The sequence below is a fragment of the Lathyrus oleraceus genome, chromosome 4 (genome assembly GCF_024323335.1).
Source record: "Lathyrus oleraceus cultivar Zhongwan6 chromosome 4, CAAS_Psat_ZW6_1.0, whole genome shotgun sequence".
In the NCBI taxonomy this organism is placed as follows: Eukaryota; Viridiplantae; Streptophyta; class Magnoliopsida; order Fabales; family Fabaceae; genus Lathyrus; species Lathyrus oleraceus.
Genome location: NC_066582.1, coordinates 433113428 through 433129112, shown reverse-complemented (window position 1 = coordinate 433129112; position 15685 = coordinate 433113428).

The window sequence follows — 15685 nt, the reverse complement described above, 5'->3', positions numbered from 1 at the left end:
TGGCAGTTCACAATCTTCTTCGCCTTCTTCTTCAGCATGATAGATTGGATTGTCGAAGTCATACGAGGGTGTAACAGGATTGTTATCAATGAGATCCGGAGAAGAATCACATCTGCATGAATGTTGATTCATGCATTGCTTTAGAACCAGTGTGTGACAAATGGAAAAAGAAAAATGAAAACATTGCCATTTTTATTTTATTTTTATTTTTAAACTGCAAAAATAAATGAAAAACAGGGAACACCGCTTTTAATTGAAAAACATCCTTTAATTAATGATGCGAACTTGCAAATTTAAACATGAGGTGGCCCTTACAATGGACCATTACGTGTCGGGCAACGCGTATGGCTTTCATGCACATAAAATCAAAACAAGAAAAATATTACTCTTCCAGCAGAGTGACCCGGATGATCTTTTCAGCCTTCCAGTTTTGGATTCCCATCCCTGGTGCGCACGGCTTTATCCACCGGTCAATGTCGCAGTCGCTATCAGCTTCCTCACTCATCATGCAGATGTGATCCGGATCCAGCATTCCGGCGCTTGTGAATGTTACTGACGTACGGTGTCCTCTGCCTTGTCCTGAGCCTCGGCCCGGCTGGTAACCCACTCCGAAGCGATCTTTCTTTGCGGAGATATCCATCATCCTGCCCCAACCAGGAGCCTCTCCATTCTTTACCACCTCGGCGGCCTGTCTGTACGAAGCAATGGACGGTTTCTCCTCCTCTTTGGCAAACAGAGCATTCTCCACCTTAACGGTTTCGAAAGCTTGACTTGGCGTCTCCCAGATTTCGCCATCCATCTCCACATATTTGAATGAGGACAGGTGGCTGACAAAGATATCCTCCTCTTCGTAGACAGTGACGACCTGTCCCTCCCAGATGTATTTCAACTTTTGGTGTAAAGTCGAGGTCACTGCGCCAGCAGCATGGATCCATGGTCGACCCAACAGGCAACTATATGCCGGCTGGATATCCATGACGTAAAAAGTCGACTTGAACACCTCTGGGCCTATCTTCACAGGAAGCTCAACCTCTCCAAACACGGCCCGCTTCGACCCATCGAATGCTCGCACTATTAAATCAGTCGGAGTCAGAATCAGCCCATCACAATTCAACTTTGCCAGAGCCTTCTTCGGCAACACATTCAAAGAGGAGCCGGTATCAACCAGCACATGCGAAAGCACGGCTCCTTTACATTCCATCGCTATGTGTAACGCCCGATTGTGATTTCTCCCATCCACAGTCAAGTCCATGTCTGTAAAACCCAACCCATGGCTGGCATGCATGTTAGACACGACCGTCTCCAACTGGTTAATGGTAATCTCTTGAGGAACATAGGCCTTCCTCAAAATCTTCAACAAAGCCTCCCTGTGACCCTCAGAGCTTAACAGCAAGGACAAAATGGATATTTTGGAAGGAGTCTGCTGCAGATGGTCAACCAATTTGTACTCAGACTTCTTGATGATTCTCAAGAATTCCTCTGCATCATCATCAAGTTTTTCTTCCGACCCAAGCGGCGCCGGTGTCACCACTGGAGTACTATCACTCACCACTGCTTTCCCTTTTGCCCTGGCTAAAGCCTCGGCCTTTTCTTTTTTCTCTTTTTCTCCTTCTTCTCTCCTTAAGGCATCCGGAGCAAACAGTCTGCCACTGCGAGTGAAACCGCTAGGACCGGCATTATCCACCTTCGAAACGGTGGTTTCATCCGCAGTCTGATCCTCTACCCTCTCACCATTGCAGTATACCTCTCCACCATAATGCCATGGTACGGCATCCTCTTTGTCATACGGAATGGGTCCAGGTACCGTGATGGTAACTGGAGCCGCCTCCGCCAGGGTAGACAAATCTACCGGGTCAAAATAAATTGTTATGGTGGAGACCTCTTCTTTTCCCATATCAACCTTCTCAATCAAAATACTCCCATCGTCCATCAAACTCTGGACAGTCTTCCTTAAGAGTTCACACCCATCAGGGGCACCAACGCACTCAGCACATTGCTCATCACAGCCTGGATAAACCCCATTCTTCAACAACTGCCTCTTGACCTCAGCCAGAGGAGTCTTCAACTGATTAACACTTGACAACCCAACTCTGCCCTCCTCAGAGATAGCATTCACCCCCCTTTGACCATGCGCGGGCATGGGATTAGCATTCACGTTGGGAGATGGTGCAAAGTTGATAGCTTTCGAATCCACCAAGTCTTGAACTGTGTGCTTAAAAGCTTTACAGTTCTCTATATTATGTCCAGGAGCACCCGAATGGAATTCACACTTTGCATTTTCATCATAGCTGGCTGGCCTTTGATCAGGTCTCAAAGGTGCCAGAGTCCTTGTTTGTACCAACCCCAGATCCATCAGCTTTTTGAACAGGAACGAATAAGTCACAGGCGGCCTGTCAAACTGCCTATCAACTGCTCTCCCCCACACCTGATAACCAGCCCTCTGAGGCCTTTGTTGAAATGGTTGTCTTTGCTGTTGAGGTTGTTGTTGTTGTTGCTGTACAGGCTGATGCTCAGCAGGAATGGTTACCGCAGCAGTATGCTGGAAGTAACGATCCCTACTGGGTCCTCTTTGTGCGTATACTGCACTGGTATCACCCTCCTTCTTCCTCTGTCCATTCCCAAAGGGCTTCTTTGACCCAGACGACGAAGCTACACCCTGAATCTTCCCGAGCTTCAACCAGCTCTCAATTCTCTCCCCAGCCACAACTATATCTGAAAAGTTGGTCACCGGACAACCAACCATCCTCTCAGCATACGCCCCCTGCAAAGTCCCCATAAAGAGATCAGACATCTCTCTGTCAACTAATGGAGGTTGCACTCTGGCAGCCAACTCCCTCCACCTCTGAGCGTATTCTTTAAACCCTTCGTTATTCTTTTGAGACATACCCTGCAGCTGGGTACGACTCGGGGCCATATCAGCATTGAACTGATACTGCTTAAAGAATGCGTCCCCCAGATCTTGCCAATTCTTGATATCTGAGGACTTGAGCTTGGTGTACCACTCCAGTGAGCCTCCGGACAGACTGTCCTGGAAGAAGTACATCCACAGCTTTTGGTCCATGGTGTAAGCTGAGATCTTGCGGACAAAAGCCTGCAGATGAGTCTCGGGGCAGGAACTCCCATTATAGCGATCAAACGCGGGCGCTTTAAACTTTTGCGGGATCACAATCCCCTCCACTAGCCCCATGTTTGACATGTTTACCACCCCAGGAGTGGCATAGCTCTCCAGAGCTCTGATCTTTTCAGCCAGCAGCTGAATCTCTTTGTTCTGCGGCGGAGCACTGTACTGACCAAAAGGTTCATTATGCATCGAGAACTGGTCTGCTTCCCTGTCTTCCTCTCTGTCATCCTCAACCCCGAAGAATGGAGGAAACAAACTATCCTTCAAATTAGGACCCATCGGACCAGGTTGACCCCCTGTAGCAGTGCCAAAACCACCAGCATTATCATTTACCATACCCACAGTTGCTCTTTTTCCACCGTCTCTAGAACCACCCAGCCCCTGGTTGGAGACACCATCCAAGTTTACACCACTGTTAGCCGCTGAAGCCCGCTCGAGCTTCTCAACTTTGTCAGCCAAAGCTTTCTGACCAACTGCAAAACCCTGCATGATGTTGATCAGCTCAGTCATCTTGTCCTTCAGCTCGAGGATGTCAGTATTTGGGAGATCCATCAGTCGAGGAGTGTTGCGCCTCGTGAAGTATCTGTGAGGTCGGGTTGAGCGCAAAGGTACAACTCTGCGAGCACGAGCAATGATTCCTGAAACAATCAAGCACGTTAGCAACAGATACCTGCAAAACAGCGAACAGGTTAATATGCATGAATGCAACGTCTGTCCATATGAGGAAGATTCTGTCCTTTGATTCTGGTTTCATCGAGACAGATAATATTTCACCAATAACATTTTGACATTCAGATGTCTCTCAACCAGATTCTCAATCAATAATACTCCTCATATGGCTAGACGTAGGTTTGATGCAGATGAATGCAAAGTGGGAATGATGCAGATGAATGAATGCAATGCATTGCCATCCTCCAAGCCATCTAATCATCTGTTACTCTGAATCACAACCCTGATCTCTGAACCAATCACAACCATCTGAAGTATGATTAACCATAAATCCGACTCAAGGGTTCCGAAATAAACGGAACTGACAGATACACCATCATCATCATCACCAACCAATCTCTGATCAGATACCCATAACCTCTGAATCGGCCCGGGGAATCCTGAAATAAACGGATCCCCACTGATAACTCGGACAGCACTCCGGCGTCTCGGCAATAAATGACCATAAATCCGACTTATAAATATGACTCTGATCCACGGAACAAAAAATCACCATCTGAGTCACCCTCTGAACATACCTCTGTAAGAATCACCCTCCCCTCACAGGTAAATTCTAATCAGGTCATCCTAAGGCGGATAATAGTCTCGACAATCGGGCAGAGATACTCAATGGGTTTGCCCTTTCGGGTGTGCCATTGTAGCTCTCCTGAGATCGTCTAAACAAAAGATCCGGGAAATGATCGGTCACCAGAGTCAATAGCCCAAAAGAGATAATCCAACCTAAGCGGAATAACTCCACCCGGCAAGACTCTCTCAAATGAATCTCGTCCGGCTGTGGTGACATGTCTCCGCATCATGTCGTACAACATGTGAAGAGACATGAGACCACGCTAATCCTAGGTGTGTACTCAGGCCTGGGTATTGGGCCTCACTCAGAACACCCACCCCAAACAGAGGAACCACCTGCACAGAGGACGGCAACATGATAGTATGATACATGCAAATATTTATGCAAATATATACACAGTCAGAATAATAAATGCAATAAATAAAGCAAACAAACAACCTAAACTAATCCTAGAACGCTAGGAAAGACTCGCTTAGGGAAGATGGACCAGCACAGGTCTACATCCGCATTTCCCCAGCAGAGTCGCCAGCTGTCGCGTTACGCGAAAAACCGGCGGGAGAACAAGAACAACAGAGCCGCCACCGTGCGTTATTTATCCCAAAAGAGGGAAAGGAAACGCTCAGAGTAAACCTGGAAAAGACGTGGTCTCGCGACCAAAGAGAAAGGGTAAGGGAGTCGGTTACGCGAGGGGAAGGTATTAGCACCCCTCACGTCCGTCGTACTCGACGGGATCCACGCTCTAAGAAAGAAAAGGTTGCTAAAACAAACACCACACACACACACTGGCTGAAAGAGACACAGGAAAACAAACAAGACTGAAACTGACTCGGCAGGATATCGCATCCTGGGCCTACTTAGTCTATCAGGCATAGACATCAGAGTCAAAGTAGTTCGAATTGGGGAAACGACACGTGCTCGCTAGGATGTCGCATCCTATGCATACGTATCTCCTTTGGACGAAGGAGAATCAGAGCATTCGTAGCTCGGCTGACACGCACACAAAAACAGGCAAAGGCAAACGTGGAGCCCGAATGCCAATCACTGGACTTACATCAGCATCCAAACCAACACACGCACACTGGAACCCAGATGCCACTCGATGGACTTATACCGGCTTCCAAGCACACAACAAGAACAAACAGACAACAAATTGCTAAGGAGTCAGGAACTCGAGCCTAGCAATCGTCAAACAACACACAAAAAGAAAAAAGGTGCCCGGAGAGACCTCGCACGGTCTCCTGCCTACATACCTCGTCTGGAACGAGGATCAGGGCGATGTAGTTCCCCTCAGAGGGGAGAAAGACTAGCCTAACCAGATAACAGAGGGAGACACAACTAGGGAGACTACGACTCGAGCCTAGATGTTATCATGCAAATCATCCCTAAGTTAAGGTTTCTAGCTAACTTGCACAGGAAGCAAGCCTATCCTAACCCTGACTTGCACAGGAAGCAAGCCAAACTAAACCTAACTTGCACAGGAAGCAAGCTAAACTAAACCTAACTTGCACAGGAAGCAAGTCAAACAAACACACAAGCACAAGTAGCACACACTATATGCAAACAATGGGCTCAATCAAGGTTAGGTTTTAGTCGAGGGGTCATATCAACCTCAACAAACAAACCACTGGAACTGGGTAATGTTAGCTCTTAACCTTGCCATTGAGGGGCTAAGGTGAAGCAGATGAAAGGTGAGTGAAGATAGGACTTCACAGCTCTTATCCCTGGCCTGGGAGAGCTTAAGACAAGAATGTGTGGGTTCAGAAAGTGGGAACCCTTCTACACATTTAAAACTGACTCAAATGTACAATTGTACAAGATCTTGGGTTTGTATCTGCAATGCATCAACACAGTGGTGTGAGCAAAACAGATGACACACAGAATAGCAGGGGATAGGTTGCATATCCCTTGGGTTCTGCCCATTGCCTATTCACTTAGGAGGTCTTTGACTCTATACAAGGACAAATGTAAACAGTCACAAACATTGCCTCTTAAGGAGGACTTCAGACAGTTGCCTGGCCAAGTAACAGGCCAGGTATTCCAGACTACATGAAGATTTAGAAGTATACCTCAATGCAAATTGCTTATACAAGCAAAGCAAAGCAAAAGTTCACAAGGAACTGAGCAACTAAAAGCACCTGAAATAGTCAAGCAGAAATTAGTATACAACTTCAAAACAAAGCAAAAGGAAACAGACATCAACAGTTAATCATAAGCAAGTGAATGTGCAAGGCACAAGGCTCAAGGCATGTGAGCCAAGTAACCTACAAAAAATAACATGTTAGTCATGATAAACAAGCAAGTTTAATCAAAAAGAATTGGTCTCATTGGCCATTTGTTGGTCAACCTGAAAACATGAACTCAAATGTGAGTAACAGGACCACTAGGGCAAGCCTAGGGTCAAAAGTGAATGAGAAAGTTAAAACAGCAAAGGGCAAGTATCCAAAATCATGTTCAAACAATCAAGAAACAAAACCAATTGGGTTCACATTCATATCAATCATCATTATCATTTCATGAACAAATTAGGTCAAAACATGGCATTTAGAAGCTCATAGAAGTCAACAGCAAGACTTGAATCAAAAGCAATCTTAAACATTTCCAAAAATCATCAAATAAATCATGATTAATCACAATCCAAAGCATGGTAATCATGTCAAATTTCATCTCATTTGGACAAGTAGAAGATAGTCAATGAAAATCAGAAAGGCAAGGCAATTTTGAACATGCTCAAAGAAGTCAACCAAACATGCATCAACTTAGAAAAATCATAAATCAGGGATAACATATGAGAAATGAATGGGATCAACACCATGGCAAAGCTTAAGATGTCTAGTAATCACATACCAAATTTCATGTCCATCTAATAAAGTATGAGCATTTCATAAAACAAATGGGAACATGTATCACAAAAAGTCAACACAAGACCAAACAGGGGACAAAAATCTCAATCAATTGGAAAATGCCATAAACAAATCCACAAAAAATCACATGTAAACTAGACATACTCAAGTGAGTTCATGCAAAAAATCAAAGCATTTTGAGGTCAAGAAGCATGTCTATGAAAATCATCAAGTTGCACATCAATGGTGTGACACAAATTGTCACACCCTAATTCAAAAATTCATAACTCAAAAACCAGACATGATAAATTCACAAACTCTATACCAAAATCACCATGAATGTGTCTAGTTTAAGCACAAAATCTTTCAAGTCCATTGGATAAATCATCATCATTTCACAAATGTTTTGGTAAAAGGTACAAAATATTGTCACATGTCATAAACCCTAATACCAATTAAAATTCAATCATCCAAAAAATCAGGAAAAATCATGATTAAATACTAGAGATCCAGATGAACAAAAATGCAAAAATTCTCATGAATTTTGGATAATTATTGAAGGCGCTATGATTTTTGGAAGGTGAGTACAAAATTGAAATGAATATTGAAGAAATAAATGAAATAAAACATGGTTTAATGGTTAAATTGGGCACGGTGGCAATTTTGTAATAACTTGGACAACTTAACAAAACGCTGCGTACAGCTTATAGGCGTGGCAAGCAGTAAGAGGCTTCATGGCTATGTAACAGTAACATCCATGCAAAAAAAAACAAACAACAACAGCCAATCGCGTTCAAGACAGATCAAAACATCTCCTGGGTTCAATTTTTAGGGTTTATGGCAACAGTGTTCATCATCCATCCAACCAAAATCGTGAAAATAGATTTCGCCCAAAAATTAGAAGTAAGCATACCATCCAACTCAGCAAACGACAAACATTACAAATCCAAACATCATTTTCTATGAATCAAGTTATCCAGCACGAATCGAGCAGAAACAATAATGAACAACAAAATTCATTTCAGCATAACTTCTTAATTACTCAACCATTTTTGATGATGTAAAGCTCATTGTAACCATGGCAAAGAGATCTATCATAATCATATCATGTTTTAGCAAAAAGTCATGGTCGAGTTCTTACTTGATTTTGAAGAAAATGATGAAGCAGTGATGATTTGGTGATTTTGGCTTGAAACAGATGCACACAAAGCTTCCAAATGATGGATGAGTGAAGAAGTTTAGCTCAAGAGTGCTTGGTTTTGCTTCAATCCCAATCTGCCATTGATGAGTGCTTGATGTAGCAGAGCTTGTAATGGCTTTACAGTTGAGTTTTGTTGCTTGCAAAGGCTCCACCGAGGTTGGTGGATGAAGGCAAAACAAACCAAATTCGATTTCCTCAAGGGTTCTTAGCAGTCAGTTCAAATGAATGAAAAATGAGAATTTGAGAGAGAGTGATTTTCTGTTTTGGAATGTGGGCTGCTAGGGCTTCAATGAGCAGAAAAAGAACCTTATATACTTCTGTTTAGGATTGGTTAAGCAAGGTTAATGGAAGTTTAATCATGATTTGCTAAAAATGACAACTTTGCTAATTGGCCAATTTTGCTTAGGTGGTGAGGTGCAAGAGGCTGCAGCTCGAATTGGGCCTTCCAACATGTCTTAAATATCATTTCAGAACTTATCCAATTGGCAAAATGTGTTAGAAGTGGTTAATTTGAAGATTCACTTTTTCACCTTACTTGAAATTAATTTATGCAAGTTCAAAAATGCCATTTTGATTGGTGAAGTTTTGGTGCATGAGGGTTACATTTTTGGAAAGAGGAGGTCAAATGTGACTTGTTGCAAAAAACCCCACCCAATTTGGCCAAATGGTTTGAGAGATATGGCCTTTTGAAGTTCAAGAATTTTTGAAAATGAATTGATCATATCTTGCCAATCATACATGGGAATTGAGAGTTCTTGGACTTTTTGGAAATGGGAGAACAAGATCTTCAACTTTCATGTTGGGAAAAAATTCATTTGAAGCTTGTATCATGATGTAAGTTTGAGGATCAAGACTTTCCATTTTTGGCAAATTCCAATTACAAGTCAACTTTCTATTTTTGGAAATTTCTTGTCTGGCTTCAAATTCTTCAATGATGATGTTTGCCATGATATATGAGGCCTATTTGGACATGAATAAGCTCTCTCAAACCAAATCCCATCATCAAAACCATAAAATCAATCACAGTTGACCAAGTTTGACTCTTTAGGGTTTCTGATTGACTGTGCATTGAATGATGACCTCTGAACATCCAATCTTTGACCTAAACACTTCAAATGGATCCCCAAGTCATGTGAACATGTTGGACCAACCCTAGGGCCTTGGCTCAATGAAAATTGCCCTTGTTTGCTTGATTGACTGATCTCCTGACCAGTTTGACCTAATTCCTCTGATGATCTTGCACTTGGGCCAAAAGGGACAATGCAATGCTATGCAGTGGACTATATTATGTTAATGAACTAATGATGAAAATGTATGTACAAAATGTAGGTGCAAATTTGAGGTGCTACAGTATGCATCGAAGGCATAGCTGAGTTCATGACCCGTGTTAGAGTAGTTAGGTTGTATTTGAGTTATTGGAGGACGACCAGGACGATTGTAGGGAGACATTGGTGTGAATAATGCGTCGAGGAAGGGTTGAAATGATTGTTGTGGTGTTTGGTATCCATATGGTTGTTGAAGGTTTTGGTTTTGTGATGTTTGGGCTTCTTGGCTATAGTAGGAGGAGGAACGGTTGGTGTTAAATGATCGCTGAGTGTTTTGGCTAAGACGACTATGATAGGGTGATGTGTTGGGTGCATAGCGATGTTGGGTATCTTGATGATGATCTACTTGTTGGTGGTGGTATGAGGTATGCTCTTGGTATTGTGGTTAGGTGTTTGACATGTTAGGATTGTAGGTTTGTGTGTTTGTGGATCGAAAATTTTGATGGATAGAGGGTTATGAGTAACCGGTCTGACAATGTTGTTGGGGGTTAGATGTTGAACCTTCTGGTGTGTAAGTTGCCTAGCGTGGGTCGTATAGGTACATATCTTCGACGATGAAATCAAATCCAACCGACCTGTACCAAGCCATATAATTATGAGTTGGTTTTTTTTAGTTGGCATCACAATGTCAGTTAAGACATGGTCTTGGAAGTGCTTCCATTTTCGACACTCAGATCTAGCGAAGCTTTGCCATGGGTTAAAGTTTCATTGGTCGTTAACTTTGCGTAGACGCCATTCTCCGAGGTTTGCCGGGGGATCTGGGAAGTGTTGAAGCATACCGAACTGCAATTTAACACGATCATTATTGTGCATCTCCACAGTGGTGAATCTTATGATCGGTGTGCATGCAGTCCAAACAACTGCGTCTTGTTCGTTGATTTCATGGTCATGATCCAAATTTAGATATGGACGCCAAATGAACTGAAATGTGACCATATATGAGATTAAAAATTTGGTAGAAGAAATTAACAAATTTTTACGAAATAATTAGGTTAATGGCAATACATCAGTCGATCGAAGGTGATCCAAGAGATTGCGATACTGGGTAATATAGTGTCTAGGACATCTGTTATAACTCATACCATGTACCGACCATCTGCAGCATAAAAGTAAAAATATTATTTAGAGATAATAATCGGTAAAGTAAGTAAATATAGTCCATTTTAAGAACTTAATTTTATGCGTACGAGAATGTGAATGGGTTGTTGTTGACGGGCGCTAGGGACGGTAGTCTGGACCAACCTCATGCTTGGAGCAAAATAGCACATCCAGAAAATGTAGATGTGTCTTTGTGTGCATTTTTACACAAAGATCTATAAAGATAAGCCAAACAAGCGGACCTACAACTGTAACTTCCTATTCTATCTACATTGCCAGCATTTACGCCAGACGGAACCTGTGTTGCTGGAAATAGAATCTTTCACCACCTCTTTTGGGCATTTGAACCGTGCATCAAAGGTTTTGCATTCTGCAAACCTATTATTCAAATTGATGGAACATGGTTATACAACAAATACAAGGGTACTTTGCTTATGGTTGTTGCACAAGACGACAACAATAATGTCTTTCCCATTGTCTTTGCTCTAGTTGAAGGTGAAACCGCTGGTGGTTGGGGTTTCTTCCTTCAACATCTCAAAACACATGTCGCTCCACAAGCCAATCTCTGTTTGATTTCAGATAGACATGCTGCCATTGAGAGTGCTTACAGTAACCATGATAACAGGTGGCATGATCCTCGTTCTACCCATGTCTATTTCATTAGACATATCGCACAAAACTTTATGCATGCAATCAAAGACAGGAACCTTCGCAAAAAAAGTGATGAATGTAGGGTATGCTCTAACTCAGCCGTCATTTCAACATTACCGTGATAAAATTAGATTGTGTAATGCGGATGCAGGAAGATGGGTGGATAACATACCGGTAGAGCAGTGGACAAGGGCATTTGACAGAGGATGTCGATGGATCCACATGACAACAAACCTTATGGAATGCATGAACGACGAATTCAAAGGCATTAGAAATCTACCAATAATCGCTTTGGTCAAAACAACCTATTTTAGGTTGGTATCTACCTTCGCAACCAGAGGGGAAAGATGGAGTGCAACGTTAATGTCAAGTCAAATATTCAGTGAATGTTGTATGAAAGTGATGAAAGAGGAAAGTATCAAAGCTAGCACACACACAGTTATAGTCTTTGACCGTCATAGGCAAAATTTCAGTGTACATGAAACAATGGACCACAATGAGAGGAAGCCAAATTTATCATATGCTGTCAAACTAAATAGAAGTTGGTGCGACTGTGGAAAGTTCTAGGCCTTCTGTCATGAATGTGTATAACAAAAGCTTCTCAGTGCTACCAATGGAGGAATACTTCCCTCCATATGAAGGTGACATAGTTTGGCATAACGATGATATGCGAAGAAAGAAAAAAGGACGGCAAAACAGCACACGTATTAGAACATAAATGGATATGACTGATAAAATGATAAGATTATGTAGTGTATGTCGTCAACTAGGACACAATAAGAACAAATGTCCCAATCTAGGAGCAACATCTACATCATAATTTAGTACCTCCTTTCAATTTTTGTAACCTTGGATTTTTATATATCATTACCTTTTTGTTACAACAAGGTTAACAACAAACATTGCTACAACATAAGCAAACTTAAAACAAAACATTTCTAACTGATTACAACAATCAAACTGATGTCATCTCGTCCAAACATCATTTCCCTAGCATCCTTATCAGTTTTTACTCGCACCCAACCAAATATACTATCGAGTCTCTCAATACTTCTAATTTTTTCCCGTTCTGGTATTTTTCCATCTAACCAACGAACCAACTCCCTCTTCAGTTGATCGAAATTACAGATGTTCTAGAAGAGCATCAACATCAGAGGCTTGTCTCTCGAATAAATTACTTTTCCATAGCGGTGACGAACACCAAACATGTTTCCATAGCGGTGACAACACATCTATTTATAAAAAAAATTGCATATTACACTGAGGCGCCAGACCAATTGGCGCCTCCTCTTCCAAATTACACATGTGCGCCAATTGGATTAGCAGCACCATGTGCTGTAGCCAATCCAATTAGCGCCCCTTATACAAATTAAGGGTAGGCGCCAATTGGTCTGACGCATATGCCTTAGGTATTTTTTTTTTGAAACTGGTGTAGATTGATTTTTTTTTTGAAAACTGGGTTATTTTGGATTTATTTTTGAAAATGTAGGGTATTTGAGTAAAACATACACCATTCTTATCAAGCACCAAAAACCAATTGTTTTCACTCATTGACCCACGAAAATCCTAAATGGTAGCCAATAGATTACTCACCAATTCAAGTTCCCAAACCAAAAAAATCACTCATCAACTAAGATCCCATGACCAAACTCCGCCAACATAGCCACCCAAGTCGCTAACTTTTCCACCACGCTAGATCGAGATTAGGAATATCCCTGAGAAACAAAATCCCAAGGAATATGAATAAGTCAATGGTTATTTCAAAATAAGGTGGAAAGACAATTACCCACCTTCCTCGAAAGACACTCCATGAACGAATCATAATTTTTTGAAGATCAGAATCATGAATATAGACCTTCTTCCACCATATCGAGGTATATCTAAACGCTTTAAACCCCCAGTAGAGGATAAGACTACACAAGCCCCCATATCTACACGAAAGGATATTGTGCTGATAGTGACCCGTGAAATAGAAAGTTTATTTGATATAATATAAAATATATTTATTAATATATATAAATTTAAAATGAGTTACTTTGTCGTAAAATGAAAAATAATTATATAAACTCAATTCCATTAAATAATTATTTCAAAAGAAGAAGAAAAGATTCGTAAGAAGAATAAAGAAAAAAAAAAGGAAAATTTGATATTTTGAAATAAAATTTTTATCTTTCAAATCAAGATAAATTGTTGATTAAAATAAAATAGACATTGTACTGATAATGATTTGTGAAATAAAATAATTATTTGATACGATCTGAAATGTATTTAGATAGACATGCAAAATTTAAAATGATTTATTTAATTGTAAAATGAACAATAATTATATAATTTTTATTGTATTAAATAATCATACAAAAGAAAAAATATAATTTAGATGGAGAAAGAAAAAAAAATTAATATTTAAAATAAAGATTTTGTCTCTAAAAAGTTAAGACAATAATTTATTAAAATAAAGTAGATATGTGTTGATAGTGACTCGTGAGATAAAATAAATTATTAGTTTTATTAAAATTAAAAAATAGATTATTAGTAGTTTTAGTGATAATAAATAAATAGAGAAAACAAATTAAAATAGAAGAATTTGAAATTTTAATTAAAAGAGAGAATAAGTGGATGTAATATGTAATTGTGATTTAATGAATGAAAGTTGGAAAATGAGTGCCATATATCATGCTGTTATAGTGTTATAGGAGATGAGAATGTAAAAGGTAAACATTACTTAATTATTTAAATGTCCTTTTCTAAATGTAAATAATTTATTGTGAAAAAACAATTTAGAAAATTCTTGCAATTGATTTTTGAATAGGAAGAGTTTTATGCATAATAAACTCTAAGACTTCCGCTGGAATATTCAAAATTGTTCTTAAAAGTTCATAATCAAACTCAAAGTAGGTTCCTTTAGCAGTAGAACTAATAACACCATTCTTATAAATCATGTTAGTGTAGAAGGCTCTCACTAGGTCAGGAAATATGAAATCATTCATACTAACCAATCTATCTATTTTCTGACTTACTAACACTTCTCCAAATTGAAAACGAGGATATAGAAAAGTATTCACCTTTACATAGCTAGGTCCAAAAACAGGTTTAGAGAGAAAGCATTCAAGGTATCTCTTTTGTTGCTCTCTTGATGTAAACAACTTCTTCAATCTAGAGTAAAAAATGTTGATGATGATTTTAGTGCATTAGGGGATGTTGCCTTCTTATTTCCCTTTGAAGACTTGCCAATCTTGAGTTTTGGTGCCATGAATGAATGTTGAGAAACTTAGAGAATTTTTTATGAAGGTTTAAGTTTTTAGAGAAAAGTTTGATTTTTGACGAAGAAAAGTGTAGTGATAAGTTTGTAATATTTTGATGAATAAAAGTTAAAAAGGTAGATGTGAGAATTGGTGGGATTTGGTATTGGAAAGATGAGTTGGTAAAAGGTAGTAGTAAAGAGTGAATTTAAATTTTGGTCAAAAAAGGAGTGAGAGGGCACAGGTTTGGAAAGAGAGAAGGGGAACCGATTCTGAAAAATCATATGGGGTATGCTAGGGTTAACTACTTATTTGATCAAGTTTCACGTGATACCAAAATTAAATGATTTTAAAATAAAAAACATACAGCTGTAATCGATTGAAGTAAGTGTGTAATCGATTGCAGCTCAATTAAAATGCATATTTTGCTTCAAGTGCAATCAATTGAAAAAGGGGTGCAATTGATTGCATCTCAATAATAAAATAAATATTGTATCAGGCGTAATCGATTGAAATAATAGTGTAATTGATTGCACAAAATAAGGATTCAATTCTATTCCTAATGGAAAACACATTTAGAAGCATTTCAATCAATTCTAACAAGTGAATAATTGATTGAACCTGAAGAAATTTTTGAAAACTATTTTAAATACTTATGTAATTAAAGGAGAGGAAATCATATCATAAAGATCAAATAATCAAATCATATTGAATAAAATCAAAGTAATAAAAAATGAATAAAATCAACATAATCAAGTATATAATCAAGTATATAATCAAGAGATGCCATGAAAAGGAGTGACTTAAGTAGTGATCATGGTTCAACATTTTTCAAAACTTGTCCAGGTGCAATCGATTGCATAAGCCTGTTAATCCATTGCAAGGGCTAAAAATTTGAAATAATGCACTGTTG